General features: G+C 35.1%; 1 protein-coding gene across 6 annotated transcripts in view; it reads right to left on the bottom strand.

The window, feature by feature from the left end:
* The window catches only part of ci (transcriptional activator cubitus interruptus), a 185,975-nt gene that overhangs the window by 97,730 nt on the left and 63,784 nt on the right, over positions 1–24,461 (bottom strand). For 2 of the 6 annotated variants that reach the window (XM_076407181.1, XM_076407182.1), the window contains exon 1: positions 17,733–18,085. The exons of the other annotated variants lie outside the window; for them this stretch is intronic. The gene's annotated coding sequence lies outside the window, so the exon portion shown is untranslated. Of the gene's footprint in view, positions 1–17,732; positions 18,086–24,461 lie in introns of those variants that run through there. 6 annotated transcript variants of the gene reach the window in all.

Raw genomic sequence — 24,461 nt, 5'->3', positions numbered from 1 at the left:
TGGATGGGACATATATCGTACCCTCCTTACTCTCCAGACTCCAGCCACGTCGGAATATCAACTGTTCGCATCAACGTGACATGCTCTTGCAGTGCAGCTTTTCGCCAATTTCAGGATACATTAAAAATCATCGTGGTCCGGTAGATTGACTATACGGCGCTGGCGCGTGCGTCCCCACTGTTCGAAATATTTGAATATTCTCAGTGTTGTTTAGGACGTCATGGGTGACTATGTGTCTTAATTATAACCAAACTTCTGATATCGGCATAGTATTAGTCTTCAAGACGTAATATATACTCTGTATAATTTTTTTAATTAAATGGCAATGTACATAAGTTTTATATTAACCTATATATACCATACAGATATATATATAGTAAAAATGATCTTTAAAAAACAGTAATATGACATTAATTTACAAAACATTTTATAGGAGGTAAAAATAAAAATACAGAACAATATTAAATTTTTAATTATAAATTAAAGGATATAAAACAACGAACTATAACTAAGCCATAAACATTTACTAAACTACCACATATTTGGATAATGCAAATCTATTGTATATACTTAAAATTTTATAACAACTTCCTTGTAGATACATTTCTCGAATTAGTTACTAATCAATTACAATATAAAAGTTGCAATAACATTTTTTCAAATAAAGGCAAGGTTAATATATTTCATGGAAAAAGGGCTTACCCACTGAAAAACCACCACCATATTTAATGAAATCAATGAATCAAATGAAGATTCAAGTGCCTAAAAACTCAACGATGTTAATATTTTGTGTTTTTTTAATATATATGTATGTATGTATGTATATAGTATATATATATATATATATATATATATATATATATATATATATATATAATTCTCTATTACCTTGTCAAAATTCACTGATGACACAGATTCTAAGATTCGCAGTTCGAAAATGGCTCGATGAATTGGACAAATAGTTTTTTTTGAGATGGAATCCATAAATTGCCTGAAATTTGGCCAATACTTTCAATATATAAATGTTTCCATTTTCTTGAAAATTATGTAGTTTTTTATCCGAAAATACCTACCTTACCAGGTCTTGTTTACTTCTTCAATGTTTCAAAATGATTTAATTTCATTCGTAAATCTATTCACTTAAAACTGTGTAAAAAAATGTATTGTACGTTGAGGGTATAGTTGATGTCTATACCGTTTTTTAACGTTTAAAAATATACAAAAGGTCAATTGAAAAGTCCCCGGCCTGACACATAGATGGCTCTACTAGAATTCCCTCAAAATCCACCAAAGATGCGTGTATAAATTTGAGTGAAGCAACTTTTGTTATTGTGAAAATAAAAATAAAAAGGAATTTCGCGTGTTGATAAAATATTGCTTTTTGAAGGGAAAATATACAGTTGAAGCAAAAACTTGGCTTGATGCCGAGTTTCCAGATACTGCCCCAGAAAAATTAACCATCAAGGATTGGTATGTTAAGTTTAGACGTGGTGAAATGAGCACCGAAGACGGTGAACGCAGTGGACGCCAAAAGAGGTTACTAGAGACAAAAACATTTCAAAAATCCACAAAATTATTTTGAATGGCCGTAAATTGAAATTGAATGAAAAAGCAGACACTCTAAAGATATCAACTGAAAGTGTACATTCATTCACGAATATTTGGGTATGAGAAAGCTCTGTGTAAAGTGGATGCCGCGCGAACTCAGTTTTGACCAAAAAACAACGACGAGTTGATGATTCGGAGCAGTGTTTGAAGATGATCAAGCGTAATAAACCCGAGTTTTTGCATCGACATGTGACAATATATGATACCATCATTTCACTCCGAAGTCCAATCGACAGTCATTCAAGTGGACTCTACCCGATGAACCCGCTCCAAAGGGTGGAAAAACGCAACAGTTGGCTGGCAAGGTTATGGCGTCTGTATTTTGACCGGGGAACTTTTTAATTGATCTGTTACCTTACCAGGTCTTGTTTTTTCCTGTCTCAAAATTATTTAATATCATTCGCAAATTTATTCACTTAAAACTGTGAAAATAATCGTACTGAAAAGTAATTCGAATTATAAGTAAATTGTCTAGGACTACAATCAATTCTAGGACAAATCTGTACTTGTCAGGTACCTTAATATAATCATTCTCTTTGGACTCGTTTTAGTTCTTTGCCTTTAGTCCATTTTACAACCACTCAAACTTAATGAGAACAAAAAAGAAACGGAGACAGCGCGTTGAGGTTATATAAGCTCCAGTTGATGACGGCCGCAATGATATTTTTTTGCTTACGGCCACACATCACGCAATTTGCATCCAAATCGAGCGTAAGTGAGACATTCGGGCTGATTATTATGCGATAAAGATGTTAAAATATTCGACTATAAAATTGGCATGGCCGTCTTCGATCGAAAAAGCCCGGACGCCATTTTGCAACGGTCGCCCCGTCGTTTTTATTTATTTGCCGTTTTTTTAACTCCGCCGTTTCTTCTTCCTCGGTCCCTCGATGACCGGAGCGATGGCGTTTACGATATACGTGATGTTGGCAAGAAGAAGCAGGAAGAGACCAAGAAAAAAATTGCATTAAAACGAACTCTATTAGTACCAATTTGGTCGTATAGATGGCAGTCATCCCTGGCTTCAATCAACATCTGTTCGGATAACATGATACTGGTTTAATTACCAGTAATTACTGTAACAGGAAAAATCTGCTGTCCGATGAAATATTGCATTGATTTTAAAATAATAATCAAAAATATTAGAGCATAAAAAAGTAACAACGAAGCCAGATTGGTTTTTTTTGTCGGGTAATAAATTCTGAGAAAGCCATGTGTGACATATGCACTTTGCTCCATGAGACCTTCAGTTCTTGATGCATTAACGAAGCCAGATTGTTTGTTTTGATACAGTCAAGATGACATGAAAACGAGATTGTAGCGTTTTAAAATCGTTATAGATGCATTGGTCGATAATTATATTACAATATTAAATGTTATTTGTGTTACCGGTGACTTTTATTTCCTATTATATTAAAATAGAACCATATTTTTATGTTAGAAGTTCACATTTAATAATTGTACTAAAAATAATTTTCCATAATTGCTAAAAATCATGTCAGCCGTAGTGGAAATCATATTTTACAGTAGATTGTGTAAAATTTGGTTTAGAAGCATTAATTAGTTGATTAGAGTGATATTTAAATTGCAAATGAATGTGCTTTATTTTTTATATTTTGAAGTCTCCTTTTTACCAACGCGGCTTTATCTGGACTGGACCTACTGTTTAGAGTGAGCTCCGAACCACGGTCCACGGCATTAAATCTACCGATTGGCCAGTGACCAACTTAGAAATCATCCCAGAAGACATTCGGTCTTACCCAGCTTGATTACTGGCGGGACTGGGATGATTTTCCTTGTCGGATTTTGCGCTGTTGCCTATGACACAAATCACAAACATAAATTTACGACCATGACCCAGCCACATTCAAACCCGCGACTATCGCCACAATAGGTGGACGATCCTGTCACCTCTACCATTGCGCCAACCAAGCCGGCCGAAAGTGCATTATTGATTATATTGTTTATATTAATAGATAAGTAACAGTTATTGCATTATACGTAAAACATTGTGCTGCTCTGAAATATCTCATGTATTATTAAAACAAAAGTCAGCAGCTAATTTTGGAATCATAGAGACTTTTTATCACTCTCAGTTTCATCTTATGTATATTGTTCAGTTTAATATGTATAATGGTTGTCTTTTATATACCAGGATTTCAGTTAATGTGAGAATAAAACAGTTGTTACGATATAAATCAGGAATATATATATTCGTCGGGTCGGTCGGTTGGAATATATATATATATATATATATATATATATATATATATATATATATATATATATATATAGATAAATCAGGAAGTACGGTAGCGCTGCGGAAGTGGTACTGTTACAAGGGGTTGGAGAAAAGAAAAGAGAGCGAGACGTCGTGATGGTCTTTTATAACCTGGAACCGTATGGTACTAATCCACCGGCGTTGCGAACCTTTGAACTTGTTGTTGGTGGATGCGTGGTGGCCTAAAGGGTCGTGGCGGTCGCCACATAACTCCCCTCCTAGTGGAACTGCCATGGAACGTACCTCTATGTGGTGCGGGTTCCGGAGTACACCCGCAATCACGCAAACAAACGCCCAGGAACTGCTGATGAGATGGGGATCCCAACCTGAGCGAGGAGTTTTACGGGATCAGCTGCCATCGAAGTTGTAGCAGGACGTCGTTCGTCTCGGGGCGTTTCGATTTGTTTGAGGGTACCTATAAGTGTAGTGCCTTATGTGTCCCGTTTCGTGATGCAAGGGGGTTCTTGTGTTGATGTTATACATGATGGGCTTCTATGGTTTTCGTTCATCAGGTTAGTCCCGTGGGATGTCGTCGACCATGTGATGTTGGTGGGTTCCATTCCTCGTGCTATCCTACCGTGAATGTGTCAAGCACCTGTCGAGTGGCTTATATTGAGCTGGTTTACCTGTTAGGCACTTTGATCATGTGGGGGTCACCAATTGTAGGAATGTTCGTCGGGTCGGTCAGTCGAAATGAATGGCTGTCGACGCGATTGCTTGTCTGAACACTCACTACTATTTTTGGAAGGAATTTGCACGAGAACTAAAAACACTAGTTGAATCAAACTTGTTTATTTTAACTTATAATTTATACATGTGGTCGACGGGAGAATTGACAGGATATTAGGTTAGGTGAAGGAAGTACGGTAGCGCTGTGGAAGTGGTTCTGTTACAAGGGGGTGGAGAAAAGAAAAGAGAGCGAGACGTCGTCGTGATGATCTTTTATAGCCGGAAGATGAATTTAAAGCTACTAAACAATACAAATATATTTTGCACGTTAAAATGCCCTTACTACATATAAGGAAATATACGATTTATGAAAACGACCGAAATAAAGAGGGTTATAAACATTTCAACAAAGTTTGAGAGTTATTTGAGATATGGTGGAAGTATCCACCATTAGTCATCCATTAGTTTGTTCAGTAATTTTTAATTGGAGTGCGAAAACGATTTGAATTTTAAAAAGTGTATGGTGGTTTAGTAATATAACTGCTGATACAAGAAGAAAATATAACATTTTCAGAACAAATCTCCAAAAGGTATCGTATCCCAGATATTATAGAAATGATCGCTTACACCAAGACTTTCAGATACTGATCATTATTCACAATATCAATAAAATCCCAAAAAGACACGACGAGAAACTCCGCTTTCATCTTAATATCGAATTACAATTCTTGGAGAACATTTAAGCAAGCCAGAAAGAGAGACATTTTAACAGACGTGAAATAATCAAACGTTTTAAACTTGTTATGCAGTACAGTGTATTTAACATAAAAAAATAGCAGTGTTAATTAATATATGAACATTATTATTATAGAAACTACATTTATATAGAACTCATTGTGAAAATTTGTGTGCAAACATGTGTATAATTGTTCAGAATATACATGAGCATTAGGGTGGAATATATGAGGAGAAAATTAATATTAACTGTTTTGCAGATATGGCAAATTCATTAGAGAGAATGCCCTGATTATATCTTATTTTATGAAGGAAAATGTACACAGGTGGTATGAAAGAAACAAGAACTAAACGTAAAAAGGTAAATATTCTCCTTAATAAAATTAAAATACATGACTTGGTTATACAATTGTTAACTTGGCGGCTTAGGCCTCCAGGGGATACCACTACACAAAAAACGCACCTAGAACTTTACTTCATAGGTCGGGCGGAAAATAGTTCAATGCAAATATAAAACAACTCTAACCTACAAATTATTGTGTCTGTATAATTAACTGTAGTTTAAGTCCTTCGAGAATATATGTATTAGATGTACTATAATTTTCAAATAAATTTAATTTTATAACGTTCATTGTTTTATTTATATTACTATTTTTTATATTTAAGAGTTAAAATAAACCAAAACTCAAATATGATGCGGGGTAACATTGCGACGTAGACGTAGTCATACATTTTCTACTACTTTGTGATAATTCTACATATTTACCTTACACGGGATAAAAGTTATTTCTGCAAAAAAATTAATTTGAGAGAAAAGTTGATGTTTAGCATAGTGTACTTTTAAATCCGCGTTAAAATTCCCCAAATGTGCGCGTGACGTAAGTGTTTTGGTTTTTATTTGGTAATTATCATGGTTTGCAGTTTTAGTTTGCATCGGCACAGATCCCATTTATATTATTTTAATAATGTATATGATTTACACCTTTTTTTGTATCTTGCTTTTATCTTTTCTTTCCATTTATAGCATAAAACCAATTTTTATCTGCGAAATATAAGATGAATAATCCAAATAAAAGTGCACTAAAATTTCAAACGTTGGAATGAGGAAATGATGATTAGGAAATGGTAAGTGACGTCAAAGTTTCGTAGCGCTTTTGATTTTTATTTCCGGTAAAATCTAAATCCTACTTTTAACTTTAAAAGAAATATATTTTCAATAATCTCTATAGTATATTATTATTACCAATTAATATTTTTATGATTCTTTATTATATTCATCTAGCCTATTCTTTGTTTCCTCCGAAGTCCTAAAATTAAGATCGTTTGACGCTTAAATTGTCTCATTATTAAACAATTAACTCTAGTAATTGTATTGTTTTCAGATATATTATAGTGTAAGATGTCTAAGACCGATTAAGGTCGATCTTTTGACAAATTACATGGCTTCAAACTTCAGTTAATGATTCAATGAACTGACTTCCCTCCAAATTAAGTTACGAACCAGTCACCGCCACAATATCTTAATGAGAAGCAGACGGACGAAAAATAATTCAAATAAACCACGATAAGAGTGATAATTTCGGAGGACGATGCATCATCATCGGCGGTTTTGGGACGGCGTTCGTCCGGACGAAACGGTCAAGAGATGAGCGAGCGTTCTGATACCGATGGCCCTCTGAAACGGATAAGACTGGTTCCTAATTGGCCATCGGTCGCTGCAAATTGATCCACGCTAATTGATTGAGTGTGCGTGCCTGGCGATTTCTCCAATTGCCGGAAACCCGGCGAAAAAGTGGGAGCCGACGGAATTGGACGCAAGAAACGCAGACTATTCGGGTGCCCTTTTTTGGGGGCCCGTTTAATTGTTTTGTGAATCGAACGACGAGGTGAAAAACCGCAGCCGCAGAGGAAACTGAAACGAAGACGAGTCCAAAACGCCCCAAAGATCGGCGGCATCGGTGGGTATTCTTGAAGACGACGTCTTTAAATGTTTCGGATTATATCATTGAGATATTTCGGTCTTGTTCGTCTTTTTTGTCGACGATTGTTGTGAGTATATCTTTCCCAGTTTGGTGTGTCAATTTATATTGAAAACATACAGACATTTAACTATACTTAAAAATGCATGTTACATTCTTACTAGTCGATGCCCACTAAACTACAATTTGTCGTTTTTTCTTTGTTTTGTTACCGTTTGGAATCGTGATTTAAATCTGATCACCGTTTATAAAGTTAATCATGTTTCTTTTATAATAAAGTAAAGAGAATTACTTATGTGTTAAACTTGTTAAAATTTATGTCACACCTTCGTAATCGATTTACGTACAACAGAAACATAAAATATTGAGAAATTTAACAAATTTGAAATCTAGTTTGTTCATTTGCGGCTAGGTGGATTTAATGTAATAGTCGTGTGGCTTCTTCGCTATTGTCTTCGAAAGCAAGTATCGTAGAATCATCCCCAAATGCAGCTCTAGTGGTGATCACATGTGTAGAGTAGGTAAAGAATTAATCCCAATATACTTCTTTGTGGTACACCTGCTTCAGCTTGTTTTATTGTAGAGCAGGCTTCCTCTTGTTTGTCTCAAAACATTCTAGATGTTAATTCTAGTGTTTAGTTTCGGTAACATTTTCTGTAGCTTATAAACAAGTTTGTCGTGCCATACCTTATCAAGATCCTAAGTTTAAGAATATAGCTGAACATACCTTTCTATCCTCATAGGCTTTTTTATTACATCTATTCTATGAACGTGGTTCATTGTTGAATGTTTGTCAATAAACCCAAACTGTTGTGTAGGTATTAGGTTTTTACTTCATTTGAAATATTTATTTTAGGTGGAAATTTTGGCTTGAACCTGATATAGTCGTGATAATAAAAACCTGATAATGCATTAGCTTACTATTTATACATTTTATTCCAGCTAAATAAAGTTTTAAGTGAATACAAGAAAACCAAAACAAATAAAGTGAAATGTTGAATGAAAAATTAATCAAGTGTGCATTTATTGTTGTTTTTAACTGTTGGAATTTTATTTATTAGACAAAAACTTTGAGATAATAATGTTGTATCGCAATTATCATATGGAATCCCATGGTATCACAAAAATCAAAATATTTTGAATTTTGATTTTCCTATTTCACTTTGTTTCCGCATTCAGGCTTTCCAATATATTGGGAAACGAGAACCTACATTGGATTTACTTCAATACCTATTGCAACCAATCTCAACAACTTGAATGAAGAACAGAACAGTCTTACGTTATAAGTGTGAATAGTGAAATATTGCGATATTATGATGGCATCCATCTGACTTTTTAATTGTCATTTGTTCAGATAGATTCAGTATGGTCTGGTTGTAAATGCTAAAATTATGTAAAAATGCAGATGATGTAATATCATGTAAAAGATGCAAATGAAATGAAGATATGTGAATTTCACTTAACTCGTAACAATTTCTTTCAATAAGTACCTATTCCATTATTATGTAAGTATTGTCTATTCACGCATTTCTTTAATTATTAATTTTTATTTATTCGTATGTTATAATGATTGAAACTCTGTTTTAATTCTCATTGCGATTTATCATATTTTTTGTCCGGATAACTTCGTTTTATCCAAACGATAGAATAGATTTTTTTTCCCATTATGACCTGAATCTCATCAAGTCGTCTTACATATTCGTCCCGATGGATCCCGGTTCGAGCTTTTTTAATTGCGCCAGATATTAACTTTATCCACACCCAGACGCATCAACGAAAGTAATTTAGTTAGTTGGTGCATCATGTTTAATTTAAATTAAGTCTTTTTTATTTATCTTCGGTCATTAATCATTTGCCCACTGTCGGTAGATCGTTTTTTTTTCGAGAGACTTATTTTACATTTTAACTGGTTCAATTTTTTTCTTTGCTCATATTTGGATCACCTGTTAATTTAGTTTCGTAACTATTATTAACAGTAGTCGGGATAAGTTATCAACATCTTGGTAAATATCAATTTACCTGAAGTTAATTTAGATATTATAATGATTTTACATCGCTAATGTAATAGGTTTTGCTGGTATTATCTAAAATTAATGTATATAACGTACGTATATCTTTTTTGTTGCTTTACTTACTCCAATATTTCGGATTCGTTAAATAAAGATGACTGTTTGAGAAAAATGTATTACTTTAAATGTTATTATCTTTGTTTCATCTCTGAAATGAGGTTGCTGATATTATTATATTGATGAATATATGATATCAATACCAATACCCATTGATATCACTACATAGTATAAAACAAAGTCGCCTTTTCTGTCCCTATATCCCTATGTGCGCTTAAATCTTTAAAACTACGCAACGGATTTTGATGCGGTTTTTTTCAATAGATAGAGTGATTCAAGAGGAAGGTTTATATGTATAATACATGCATAATATACTAAGGCAACATTGCTAATTTTAGAGGTTTCTAACGTGATGTCGTAAATTAACCTATTTTTTTAGGCTTATTTAGCAATTAGCAAAAACGCTGCCTAACCCTACGAGTTAGATCAAATTAATGTACTACAGTATTGTACACCATAAAAAGGTCTACAAAAAAGTCCGCGATGGTATATGTTTATCTTTTAGGGATAACCCACATTAACCATTTTTTTTGTTTACTTTTTACGTGAGAAAATGGCTTATTTACGAAGCTATTTTAAGCAATACGGCATTAATCCTTATCGAACTAAGTACCTTAAATACAGTGTGCAATTAATATAGATCAATATGGTTCCTTACAGCATGTAAATTAAACAAATATTTTCGGAGATATTACAAATTTAAAATTTGCGTTTAAAAATGTGTAATGTAATAAAAATTGTATGAATTTAGATATTCCAAAGATAGCAGGAAATCTTCATAGTAAGTATAGGGGAAGAGGAATTGTTTTACTCCAAATTTAATGCGTGCAGGCCAAGGGCAGTAATGAATGCACCAAAAATACTGGATCGATTTTAATCATGTTTTCATTGAGTGACATAGGCATATATATTTTATGCCCGTGCAAAGTCGGAGCGGGCCGCTATGTTTTTATATACAACGTTCATATTTTTTCTGTAGTGTATTTAATTTAGTATCAGCATTGCACCCGTGCGAAGCCGGGGCGGGTCGCTAGTTGAATATAATTGAATTATGATGAATATAATTTTTTAGTATAAAATTTTTAAGATACAAAAACACTAAACTAAATATGACGAACAGGATCCTTTAATAAATTGTGAAGTCGTATTCGAATGTGAGTTTGTGTCATCGTTGGGAATATAACATATAAGCACTTTTCCTACTCCAGAAACCCAAAACTATTCAATTTTTTTTTGATTTTTCAGGCTGAAAAAGGTATTCATATTACTGTGTTATGTTCTTTTTACCAATTAGTAACCCAAACAGTTATATTAATTTAGATTTGTTTTGTTGGTAATTTAATTTTTTGTATGTCACAATATTATATTATTATTTTTGTATTATTTGGGCTCGACACCGACTTCAAAATGGACAGTTGGTACTAGTTAAAATAATATTGTAAATAGATAAATAGGTTTAGCTAGGTATTAAACTAAATTCTGTGTCTATATTAGAATATAAAATAAGTGTAATAGATCGCTTTAATAATATTTTTCTCTATTCAGTGTTAGATATTTACTCACTAAATTACGCAGTGATTTTATTTAATATTACAATGGGTAGGCAAAGTAAAGGTAAAATTAAAGTAAAGGTGTATGAGGAAAAATGGGAATAAAGAAAGAATGATTGAAATTATGGAGCGCTTCAGGCTCCCGGGTCCGCCACCTAGTTTAGGTGATTTGACAAATGTTCTAACTAAACAACAAAAAGTTATTGTCCTCGCCGGGAATCGAAGCTGCGACCTCCGTTTGCGAGGTAAACGCTTTAACCATTACACCATAGTAGCAGTAGTTCATAATATTTCTACGACGTTATAAATGCTATAGTTTGTGCTTTAAAAGCAAAGCAAACTGAATGGCTTTTCGTCTCAGCTCAGCATTAACATTATACACAAATATCTGATTATTATAGATAAAAAACATGGAAAAACATTATACGTGCCTTTCAAATTTGAGCGTTTCCTGGATTTCCCCCTTTCACCCCAACATATCCTGATTTGGTTCCAATGGGGACACCTCGGAAGTGCACTCTTTCGAATAAAAAAAGAATATAGAAAATCGGTCCACAACTGAGAGATCGGTAAGCATACATTAAAAAATATGTATACAGCCGAACATAGAACCTCTTCCTTTTTCGAAGTCGGTTAAAAATTGATTTGATCTGCTGAAACAGTAAAAGAACTGACTCGAGGTTATTAAGTGGCTATTTAAGATGTAACTCTTAACGTAAAATATACATATTTTTACATAATATCTTCTGATAAAAAAGTTAATTGTCACATTAGGCATGGTGAAAAATTTTGTCAAATAAAGGACACATTAGGTCAAAGCATGTACATAAATAAATACGTTCAACTACAAAAGCAGAAGAAGAAAATAAACGGTCGACAATAGCTCCGTTTTCCTATCTGTTAAAAAACACATTAAAACGTTCTCGACTATTTCGGAGAACTTTAACTGTTTTCTACAGCGTCCGATGGTCCTAGTTGGATCCTCTCACAGTCGGAAATAATTTTATCATCCAATCTTCGGCCTCATTTCCTGAAAGTAATGCCTTTTTCGACTCTCTGAAAGGAACATCCGCTTCGCATCGCCTGACCTTTCTTAGAACACGAACACTTAAATAGAATTCTGGACTGGAGATGTGTATCAGCACCGAAAAGAAGTTCGAAAATATAACAGACTATAAATTATATAAAATAGTGTAGTAATTTATCGTTTTTGGATATGACCATATTTTTAAGTATTGAATGTTTTTCACTGAAAGTTGGGTCCGTTATTAGTCAGGCTTAATATTTTCTTATTTCAAAGTATCAGTTTCTAATTTTCATAATTTTTTTTATAACATCTTTATTAGATACGCTTAGTACAATCTTAATTTGCAATTTATTTATTACTACTTTTCGTATGTACTAGGATTAATTCACAAGCAAGACGAGTGCGAGAAAATACATCAATATGTATTCCTCTATTATAAAATTATAATAACTTATAGCTATACTTTACACTAAAAGTATACACTTTACATAAGTTCGGTCTTGTTCGCTTCAATCTCCTGACATCATGCGCTGTCCAGCAGTTGTATTGCTTCCACGTTAGGATGATTTAGTAATCTTCTTTCGTGTTTCAAGGTGAAATCTTGGATAACTTCACAAATCCATTTGATTTCTACGCTCTTCCATGATTGCATGACGCTTTTCTTACAGTACAGTGAGTAGTCCTGTTTCTCCAGGGTACTGCCAATATATAAACCGTTGTTCATTGACAATCTTTGGTTTTATTTTTTATTTTTCAGTGGTTAAGGTGAGAGGATGGTACGAATATCACCGGGACATTGTTATAAATTTATGCTTTTGATTATTTCTAATTTTGAATATTGACGTTGATTATAAGAACAAATTATAGTCAATAACAGTTTCACTCTATCTACAGATTTACTGAACTTTATGAAACTGTATATAACATTTGGCTCTTTAATATTATTTTTTTATTAACTTTTAGTTTGAGAAACGTCGGAATTTGAAAATCCTGTACGTTGAAACTTGGTATTGCAAGAACGATCAAGTATTGATTTTGTTGAAGATTAATCGCAATTTATTGTTAAATATTAGTTTTGTCTATATTTATTTTTTTCTTTTCTGTTTATATGATTCAGTGCTTTTGTTTAAAGCTCATATATAACTAATTTCTTTTCAAGTGTCTTTAAAACAGGACTTTTTTAGGATACTTTTCTACATTGTCATCTCACGATACAGAATATAAAATCAAAAAAATCAATCAGCTGGATAAGACCCGATGTTTTCTGGGATGGTCACCCAAAAAGAGAGTAGTACCATTTGATAATTTTTTTCTGCATAATGCAGTCAATCACGGGTTCAACACTTGGCCAGGAACATAGAACCACAGACAGATTTTATTGCAAAGTCTTATGAAGAAAAAATAATTCACTCAGATATAATCTTGCACGTAGCACAAACATTCTATAAAGTCTGGCATAAGGGACTTATGCATAAATTCTAAAACTTTAAACAGAACAAAGTTACTCAACAGTCCAAGAAACAAAAGCATACGTACCTGTTCTTTCTTTACTCTATATATGTAACATACAACAAATAGAAAATGTTGCTATGGCTATATTTGTTGATGACACTGGGATATTTGCTACTGATATTGCTGAAGCAATAGTGAAGAAGTAACTAGAAAACCACAACACGCAAGTAAAAATATGAATAAATGAATTCAAGTATGTATAATAAAATGCAACAAGAGTTGCATATTCAAGCACCATATTTTACAACACTACTGACCATATATTAATAAATATATACAATACTATTATCCCATACAAAACAACGGTAACTAACTGGATGAATCTTGATGCAAATGAATCTTTGTTGGAAGAAGCATATCAAAAGCAAAAGAAAATAACTTAAGGATACTATAAAATATAAGGATACGATAAAATAACTAACAAGGATGTTTTGCATTTGAGGAAGTAATATCATCATAATGCCAGTATGTCAGAATAAAGTAATATGGATGTAGGCAGATACTATAGAAATAATTGCAACACCAAGACCTTCGCATTCAACTGTCATGGAGGAAATTAAGAGATTCGCAGCAAGAAATGAGAAAATACTTCAGGCAACCCTTGGATAACATTAAACTAGGAAGCAGATTCAAGAAAACCAAACCTTGTGATCTTCTTCAGTTGTATAGTGAACTGTATTAAATGGCGAAAACACTGAAAAGTACCTAGGTTTAAGTCACTGTTGCGATACCTCCGCATCAGAAAAATTGTGTTGTAAGCGTCATTCATACTTCTAGTCTCACTGCAACAACTGAAAAACCCTTCATTCCTTTTCAACACCCTTTTCATCAGCTTCTGGCATTGTGCTTTGTGGTTCAGTAAAAGTTGTTCCAGTAAAATCGATGTAACTTTTAAAATAAATGCCAGAATGCCAGTTTTACTAGGATTCTAACTAGCTTAGGAAGGGGAGGAATTGAGTAATTCGAATCTTAGGTTCAGAACTTATCAAGTGCTGTTATTTGTATAAGAAATATATTTTTACTAGATGCTATCGGACTCCATCAATATTGACTGGTTCGTTACTGCCGAAGCGGAATCATCCGGACCATTTAAATCAACCTAAACCATAAACCCTTTTAATTCTAATCACGCAGAACCAAGCTCAATCCATCCGTGATAAGTCCAGCGCTTCGCTTCATTTCGACGTTAAAGTGAAAGTCTCGCGGCCACGACAAAAAAGAAAGAAAAGTCCACCGATCACATATCGCGGTAGAAATAAATTGCGACCATCATTGAATCTGGCGGATCAATTAGCGCGTGTGCTATCGCACCAACCGATTGTGAAATGATTAATGACAATGCTCATTCGGATTCATTGGCACAGACGTCGATCGATTATTGACCCCTTCTATTAATAGGAGACCGCGATGGGGCTGATTTTTACCACGCGCTGCATTATAAGAAGTTTTAATCTCGCTCTTTTTTGTCCCTCGCGTCATCTCGCTCGGCCTGTTATAACGAACTCGATTATCGTTATAATTAGCTCTTATCCTTGATTACTATGTTTATTTCGCGATTAGAATAGTCTCGGAAAGATTATATTTCGAAATTCGTGTTTTTTTTCCTTCAAATAACTTGTTTTAAGGGGATATTCCAGTCAATAAATTTTAAAAAACTTCTACCCATCCTCTGAAGGGGGTATTTTAGTAATTCCTTTCATATTATTTATTCAAAGCTTCATGGAAAGTTTTAAAAGCGTTTTTCCCTATACGTTTTTTTTTTTCGTAAGGTTAAGATGATATTTCAAATTCTATTGAAATTTACTTGAAATTTTGTATATATATATATATATATATATATATATATATATATATATTATATGAGTGCATACAATAGTGTGGCATTCTTCAGGAGACAAAAGGTTGTTACAGAATTATGGAATTCCCAACACATCCACCGCAGAAATTCACTTCGCCATGAAGAAAAAACATACGCTCTGCGCGGTCTTTTTAGACGTAACAAATGCGTTGGACAAAGTTTGACAGGACGGCGTAATACAGAAAGCCATCGAAGCAGGTTTACCTGATAATTTTACCGCGTTCCTTCTTGCCGGAGAGGTCCTTTCAAGTAAGATCGGTAATACACTCTCCAGTCCTAAATCAGTCAAAGTAGGAGTCTCCCAAAGTTCCCCATTAGCCACAGCATTATTCAACCTCTTTTTGTCAGACATTCCAATGAAGAAATATGTTGAAACCGCCCAATGCGCGGATGACACACAGACAGTGCAAACTTTTGTAGGTTGCAAATCAATCCCAAAAGACCCAGGTCATAATCTTGCATAATCAGAGAGACATCCGCGCCTACCAGCTGAGAGTGGAAAAAGTTCCAATCCCGTGGCGACGAAAAGCCACATATCTCGGCGTCATCTTTGACCGTAGATTCCTATGGTCAACACAGATAAATAAAGCGATCTCCAAAGGCTACGGTATCGCCACACTGCTTAACCCTCTCATCTGCAGAAAAAGTAAATTGTCTCCGATGAAGTTTTGCATTACAAGTTGTTTACCAGATCCGCCATGTTATGTGGATCTAACATCTCGTATAGGTTTGTCAGACCGGAACTAGTGGAAGAGCTTCAGGTAATGCAAAATAAACTCGTCAGGCTAACTCTGAACGCGTCATGATTTGTCAGAAATACCCAAATCATCGGGAAACTGACACACCAGGAAAAAGACGGCTCGTTCTCCTTATACAAGAAATTCTATTCAACCTCAGCTCTCTCCAAAAATTCCCACATCAGATCCCTGTCAGAGGTGTTCCCAATCCGGTAACCTCGAAGACTCTCCCCCCCAAAGCGGCTCTCCAAGCCGTCTAAGGTTCTCATAATCCCAATAAAGCGCCTTCACGGGCAAATCAATAATCCCGTTAGTTTCTATCACTTCACCGCATCCTCAATTCTCATATTTATATCGTATTGCATCAAAGTTAAGTAAAAAATAGCCAGACATTTTTTTCTTCTTCAAAATGCGACTGCATTGATAATTTTATAAACATTTCTGATTTTTCTAAAGTACTAAAAACATATGTGAGCATACTTCCTGTATCAGAACAAATAACGATAACAACATAACAATCTGAAATGGTCTTTGTATATAGCATGGTAAATCCCGTTAATTTCTATCACTTCACCATGTGTCCATCCCCAATTCTCATACACACATTTATTATAGCTCTATTTTGATACGATAAAATAATATGAAATAGAAATCGATTTTTTCAAATTTCTAGACTAGAATATACTCTTAAAACAAGTTATTTGAAGAAACACAAATTTCGAAATATAATCTCTCCGATACTATCCTTTGGAGTGGACTAGTGTTCTACTTGATGCTTCAAGTCATCCCTTTGATATGATAATAAAATATAATAAGATAATAATATATGATAACAACATTTTGTGTAACTTGTTATTTGGGTTTGCTGATTGTAAAGATCAGCTGGAATTGAAGTTGAATTAGGAAACCCAAAGCATGGATCAGAGAGATAGGGCAAACCAATATACAAACAAGAAATTGGTTTCTGTACGGCACAGTTTTTGGTGGAAAATATCGTTTGGGTTGGCGGATTAATTTCAAAACTTGAACCGCTTGATTATTATATTTCGCTGTTTTTGGAGATTAAAAACACGGGGTTATTAGTCATGTAGACATTAAACATTAACGGTGCTAGTGAGCAACATTTTGGAACTCCAAATTGGATAAATGTGCCAGTCGAAAAAGAAACACCGAATTTGACTCAGAATTGTTGGAAAACCGCAGTAAGAATATATCAGGTTTACAAGGTCACTGGAGTATTAACGTTTAATTGCTTGAACATTGGACCATAACGCCGAACTTTATCAAAGGCGAGGAATATCAATGAGGCCCAAGAATACTGATAATATGCGGTTTTTCTAATGAAAAGCGTCTTTTACCTTACGTGCTAACCTCGCAGCTTGATGGATTGAGTATTTGACTCGAAATCCAAACTCTTAACTCTTATAATCAACGACCTCATTAAATAAAAGCGCAGATGGTCACAAAACATAATAAAAATTATATAGCGTTAAATTATTATCGTTTTAAACCCAATCAGCCGGAGAAAGACATCATTAATAAGAACCCCTAAAATATATCACTCAGCAAGATAAATTTACGACCACTTCTTAATCTAAACCTCGAGCGTAACGATAGGGATCGAGCAGTGTTATCCCACAAGCCGCCTACCTCTTGAAATTCGGTGTCGTTCTCAAATTCGAGCTTCGTAAAAATATTCAGAAAGAGAAAAAAAATACAACGACCGAGGCACCGCACGGTTTTCCGCAAAAGGAATAATTTCGAGTCCCGTGAGCGGAATAACATCTCATTACGCCCATCAAATTAATTCGATAACTTCTTCTGGCAGTCATCAGGACCCGTCCATGTGCACTAACCAGAACCGATTCGCTTTTTGTACACCGCGATACACATATAAATTGTCATTATACGCTGCACAGCGAACATAAAGACATACCGACGGGAATGTAGTTCTCAAAAATCGCCCGACAAACGTCAGCTGTGGATAAAATACGAGCGAAACTGGTAGAGTGAAGCGGCCGGCTTGTTTTTGCCACAGTTTCGGTTCGTCCCGGACGTGTCTCGCTCTCTTGCTCGCGGGCGACCGCGACGCGCGCTCTTCGTCTCGTCGTGGGTAAAAATTAAGACGTTTTTTGACAGACTGGGTCGTCTTTCGGACAGCTTTTAATTTTTTCACGGAACGTCGAAAATAAGGAATACGGTGTATGTATGTGAAGAAAATCAGCATAAAAAATCAACAGGGTTTCAACAAAATAAACTTCTATCTATATAAAAATGAATAACTGCTCGTTAGTCTCGCTAGAAGTCGATAATATCTGGACCGATTTGGTTAATTTTGGTTTTAGAATATTTGCGGAAGTCTAGGGAAGGTTTATATGGTCATAAAATACAGAATCATTTCGAGGAAAATAGTGACAACAACAATTTTGTTTTCCTATACGAAGAGTCACTGGCATCAATAGTTTTACTGTCACAAAGGATCGACGTTTTTATCTGTTGTCAAATTTATTATTTATTTATATATTTTTCTTGTGATTAAAAATGTTGAATACTGATTAAAACTACTGGTCACTATTTATAAACAATTAGAATAGTGTGTTAAACACTGAATAATTTCTCGGTACTGACCGTTTAATGCTTTACCCCTTGCCAGATACATGGATTCAATAACGTTAAAATGAAGTTAAAAATAATGATAAATATGTTAGATAAGGATTTAGTTATGTGCTAACGGTAATTCTGAATCATCGTATCCATTTTTTTATCGCTTTGACGGATGTCGTCAATTCGCGACTATAAAACAATACAGTGTTGATGTACGGTGGGGACATAAAGTGTATATATAAAATAATAAATTAATAAATGAAATAAAATTAATAACACAAACAGGGGGGACTAGCGTGTATACAATTTGAAAATGGACACAAATACAAGTCAACAAACACAACCATAACGAAGCAGGGACTCTATCCAGACAGCACACAAGCATCCACACCGAAGACTAATGGTTACTTAGTCAACGACACTTATCTCAGCACGGGCTGAACTCTATGAAGATAATCGATTTCTCGTAGATATTCGAGGGGTCTGTCTATATTTTCTCTTGTTAAGGCATTTCTAAAGTTTTGCAGTATAGCTCTAATCTGGGTGAGTCGTGGATAGTCGTCCAGTATGTGGTATGAAGTGAAGTAAGGGCAAGGTAACAAACTTCACAGTCAGCAGACAGGCTCGAAGTCATCAAGTGACCGTGCGAGAACCGACAGTGACCCAAAATGCGACGAAGACGAAGGAAGGTGAAGAGAGGAGAAAAAATCAGCTTTAACCTCAAAAAGCCTGTTGTGGATGACCTCGTAGGCAGGGACTTTTCATGCTAAAGCATGCCTTGCAAATTTGTTTCTTGTTTTTATTTAATTACAAATTAATGCTTTCTGTACTTTTATCATTAACAATGTGAAAGAGGTGATCTGGCAAGGCAATCAAATGACTACCAAGCCCTAACCGCACTGACCAGCGATGGACAGAAACTAATAACAGTCATATTGCTATGTTGCGTTGCGTTCGAAAAGGACTGAACGTGAAGTGGATAGTTTTGGAAGGTAACGAGTTTGTGCATGCTAAACACATTAACAGCGAACAATATACAATTGGATTGAGCGATTCCGCAGATGCACTGTTCCAGGAACTAACATAAAGGTGCCAACAAATTAGTTGCAATTCGGGAAATGACAATTGTTTGCCAATTTTGTAAGGTATTAAAATACAGCGGTGAATCTAATGGATTATGTTGTGTCGGTGGAAAAGTAAAATTCCCATTTTCAAACCATTACGGTTACTAACTTCTGGGATTCTAACCACTTCTTCAGCAAGCAAACATATAATAGTTGTTTTCAAATGACGTCCTTTGGCATAACGCATATTGTCACGTCCACTTTCAAGGTATTATACTATAAACGTTTTCTGGTCACATTTATAATAATATTTATTTATAATTTATATCAAAAATAAGTTAACAAAATCGTAAACAATTGTAGATGTAAGGACAAATTTATCACTTACTAGGAGAGCTCTTACCACTACCAGGTACAGATTACCAATTCTGACAAATTTATTTTATGGATAATCCAGATGCGGAAATGAATAGTCGATCTATTCATAACCCTTGATGATTGATTTTCCTGGGGCAGTGTCCGGAAACTCGGCATCAAGCCAAGTTTTTGCTTCAACTGTATTTTTACCTTCAAAAAGCAATATCTTACCAACACGCGAAATTCCTCTTTATTAATTTTTTTCACAATAACAAAAGTTGCAATTCACAAACTAGTGATCCGACAACTGTTAAATTTATACACGCATCTTTTGGGGGTTATGGCTAACTAAAAAACATATAGATTTAATTATAGTTGCGCCATCTATGTGTCAGGCCGGGGACTTTTCTATTGACCTGTTAGTAATTAAAACTAATATAAGTAACTAACTAATCTGTTTTATTGTAAATATTTTTTTGAAAATTGCCTTATTGTTTCCAAATTTTTGAACGGCAGTGTACATATAGACCGTAATTAGAACGGAACTAATAGTAGCATTTTTTACTGGGGTTTAAAAGAAACCCATGAATCTGATTGCTTAATTTGCCGGGCTGGTACGAACCGAAAGGCTTTTATAGCTACTAAAAGACAGGATGAGTTAGAACTGCTCTATAAACCGGTAATTGGTAGGTAGACGTTTATAAGGTAGGTCATTGTAAAAGTTTCTGCAATCAGATGTTCCGTGACCATTGCCGTCGTAAACTTTGACGTTTTTATTGTACGCAACATCGCGGACCTAAATTAAAAAGATGTATGGCTTCCTCCCTGGGCTCCAATCAACATCTACATCTCTCGATGCACGAAACGCATCAACACTAATCAAGACGGCCGCGCATTTAAACGAACTCACGGTATATTTGAACGCGAAAGTGTGAAAGACAAGTATTACAACAAAACAAACAGCTAACGCCCAACTACAAATACTGGTACGTCGAGCTGATCTCGTCTCCTTTCGGGGTAATTGAAAGACTGCTGTGCAAATATAAATATTGGAACAAGTCAGAGTAAACTTTGCCTAGGCTGTGCGTATTTATTCAGTGAAACGAGTAGCGTTTAATTTGTTTGTCTTTCGGTGACTCTTTTCGTTTTATGAATGAGTCTGATTGCCATTCTATTATTATTATTATTATTACCATAATGTTCTGTTGATTTTTGGGATACCTCATATATTTTAAATGTAGTTTGATGGATCTGCAGCTGATATATTTTTTTATTAATCCCTTAGAACTTCAACAATCTGCCCGTGGGAAATAATAATCATTATTATTGATATATATATATATATATATATATATATATATATATATATATATATATATATATATCTATATATATATACTGTTGATGGGGTTCTTGGAAAATATAATATTAAATTAATATAATATTGTTTCGATAATGCCGCATAATTCATCTACATGTTAGAAGTCGAAGAAAGACATTCGTTGTCGTGTTCTGAGGTGTTTAGAGAGAACCTTACACTGAGTATGTTCGCGAAATTCTTCGCGAACGGGATGCCTGATTCGAGTGATGACGTTCCTCATAAACCCTGAGGCATTGAGTAACGCGCGGACTTTTTCGGATTGGGCCACTTGAAGTAGTGCAAGTTGTCTCTCAGAGACGTACCTGTACCACAACTGTGCTCCAAAGAGGCAGACTGAACGGACTAGCATTTTATACAGAGTCGCCTTCTGTGTGATTGGGAGTTTACTTTTTCGTGAGTGAGAAGAGTTTTCGTGCTGGAGTTGGCCTGATCATAAGAACCTGCGGTCGAACTGGAGACCGATGTATGATACTTTCTGGAGCCAGGGGATGGGGAATTTTATCGATTTGGAGGCGGTAGGCGCGAAACTTCTTCTTGCGGTGGAACAGAATAGCCTCAGTTTTGCTCGGGTTAATCTGTAGTCGCCAGATTTTGCACCACGCAATCGCCTGGTTCAGTTGGACTTGGAGTCTGTCGCGAATAGCGTCGAGATTGTAGCCGGTTGTAAAGAAGGCTGTGTCATCTGCATAAAATGTTGTGTAGGAATGTTTGGAATGAACGGAGCGATAGTACCAGAGCACATTGTGGCATAGTAAATTTTTTGAGTGTCTCCTTGAACCCGGCCTCGGTTTTTTCACGTTCCGGGCCGAAATTATCATATGCCGTTCGGCGAATTCCGAAAATAATTACTATAGTCTGTTAATTGTGGGCTCGGGTTACTATCCGCCAGCCTCCGTTCCGTCTTAATTGCGGCTAGTGGACCTAATTCCGAGAAGGTGCTTGCATATAGCGCGGGGGACCGAACGACGAAGTGCAAAGCGTACGGCCCGAGAAAATCCGCTAACGATTCCATCTGGCCGACGCGGGCCATTAATAACGATGCGCCGACGATTTTTCACCGGGTAATCGTTGCGCTGATCTGTTCGTCCCAGCTCTATCTGATGCGACCAGCAGTCTGTTTATTTTGCAGAATTGCTTTATTAGCATCGGAAAATTAATTCCGCGACCGCAACGGGTTCGCTTCGCTCGGCTCCTTTTTGCGAAAGGGAGGTTCTCTTCGCGCTGAAACATTTATTGACTCGTCTTCGAACCCATTGATGTTATTATGATTTTTTAAGGCATTAATTTGCATAGTGTTTTACAGCATGACATAAATTGAAAGTTTACTGACTTCATAAATTTACATTGTATTTTTACGTGGAACGCAAATGGGCTAAATCAACAGGTCCGAAAACCAGAGCTATAGCTGAGAACAAATTACATAGAGATGGTCCTCATATCGGAGACTCATTTTCCAAAAAGAAAAAAACATTAAAATTTGAGGTTATGATGCCTGCTGGACACTACACCACAGCAAACGTGCTCGAGACGGTAGAGCACGAATTATAGAACAAAATATACAGCATCACTACATAGTATAAAATAAAGTCGCCTTTTCTGTCCCTATATCCCTATGTGCGCTTAAATCTTTAAAACTACGCAACGGATTTTGATGCGGTTTTTTTCAGTAGATAGAGTGATTCAAGAGGAAGGTTTATATGTATAATACATGCATAATATACTAAGGCAACATTGCTAATTTTAGAGGTTTCTAACGTGATGTCGTAAATTAACCTATTTTTTTAGGCTTATTTAGCAATTAGCAAAAACGCTGCCTAACCCTACGAGTTAGATCAAATTAATGTACTACAGTATTGTACACCATAAAAAGGTCTACAAAAAAGTCCGCGATGGTATATGTTTATCTTTTAGGGATAACCCACATTAACCATTTTTATTGTTTACTTTTTACGTGAGAAAATGGCTTATTTACGAAGCTATTTTAAGCAATACGGCATTAATCCTTATCGAATTAAGTACCTTAAATACAGTGTGCAATTAATATAGATCAATATGGTTCCTTACAGCATGTAAATTAAACAAATATTTTCGGAGATATTACAAATTTAAAATTTGCGTTTAAAAATGTGTAATGTAATAAAAATTGTATGAATTTAGATATTCCAAAGATAGCAGGAAATCTTCATAGTAAGTATAGGGGAAGAGGAATTGTTTTACTCCAAATTTAATGCGTGCAGGCCAAGGGCAGTAATGAATGAACCAAAAATACTGGATCGATTTTAATCATGTTTTCATTGAGTGACATAGGCATATATATTTTATGCCCGTGCAAAGTCGGAGCGGGCCGCTATGTTTTTATATACAACGTTCATATTTTTTCTGTAGTGTATTTAATTTAGTATCAGCATTGATAGCTGACATTGAAAAGACCGGCGCTAAAATAAACATGGGAGTTATATACTGTCCACTAAGATACAAAATAACACAACAATACTTAAATTTATTTTCTTTTCTTTTTTTTGGAAGGGATTTTAATAACACGCAGCTTGAGGTTCACGAATAATAACACCAGCAAAAGGAAATTAATTACTCACAGCAATTATTACTACTAATTGTACTTATCATTCAGGACGCAAACCCACTTACTGGCCCACCGATAATAAAGTGCCAGATCTACTGAATTATTATATTTCGAAAGGCATCTCATTAAATCAAATACAATCACACTCCAGTATTGTTAACACTAGACGCGACAATTCTGAACTGGGGCACGTTTAGACTTATAATGCAGGTGCAAATCAGTTTAAACGTAAGACTCAAAACTATAGACGATCTTGTGCAGCAAACCCCCATTATAATTGAACAAATTCGGTCTGCTGCAAAAGAAGCTACCCCAACATCAAGAGGCAAATCAGAATGAGGTAAATTACCCTCTTGAAATTAGGGAATTGGTAAAAGAAAGACGAAAAGCTA

This window comes from Rhynchophorus ferrugineus, unplaced genomic scaffold, assembly GCF_030347505.1.
Source record: "Rhynchophorus ferrugineus isolate W39M unplaced genomic scaffold, kcgeb_rfMv2 rfM6, whole genome shotgun sequence".
Lineage (NCBI taxonomy): Eukaryota > Metazoa > Arthropoda > Insecta > Coleoptera > Curculionidae > Rhynchophorus > Rhynchophorus ferrugineus.
The sequence above is the reverse complement of the archived record's forward strand: the minus strand, read 5'-3'. Positions and strand labels throughout refer to the sequence as shown.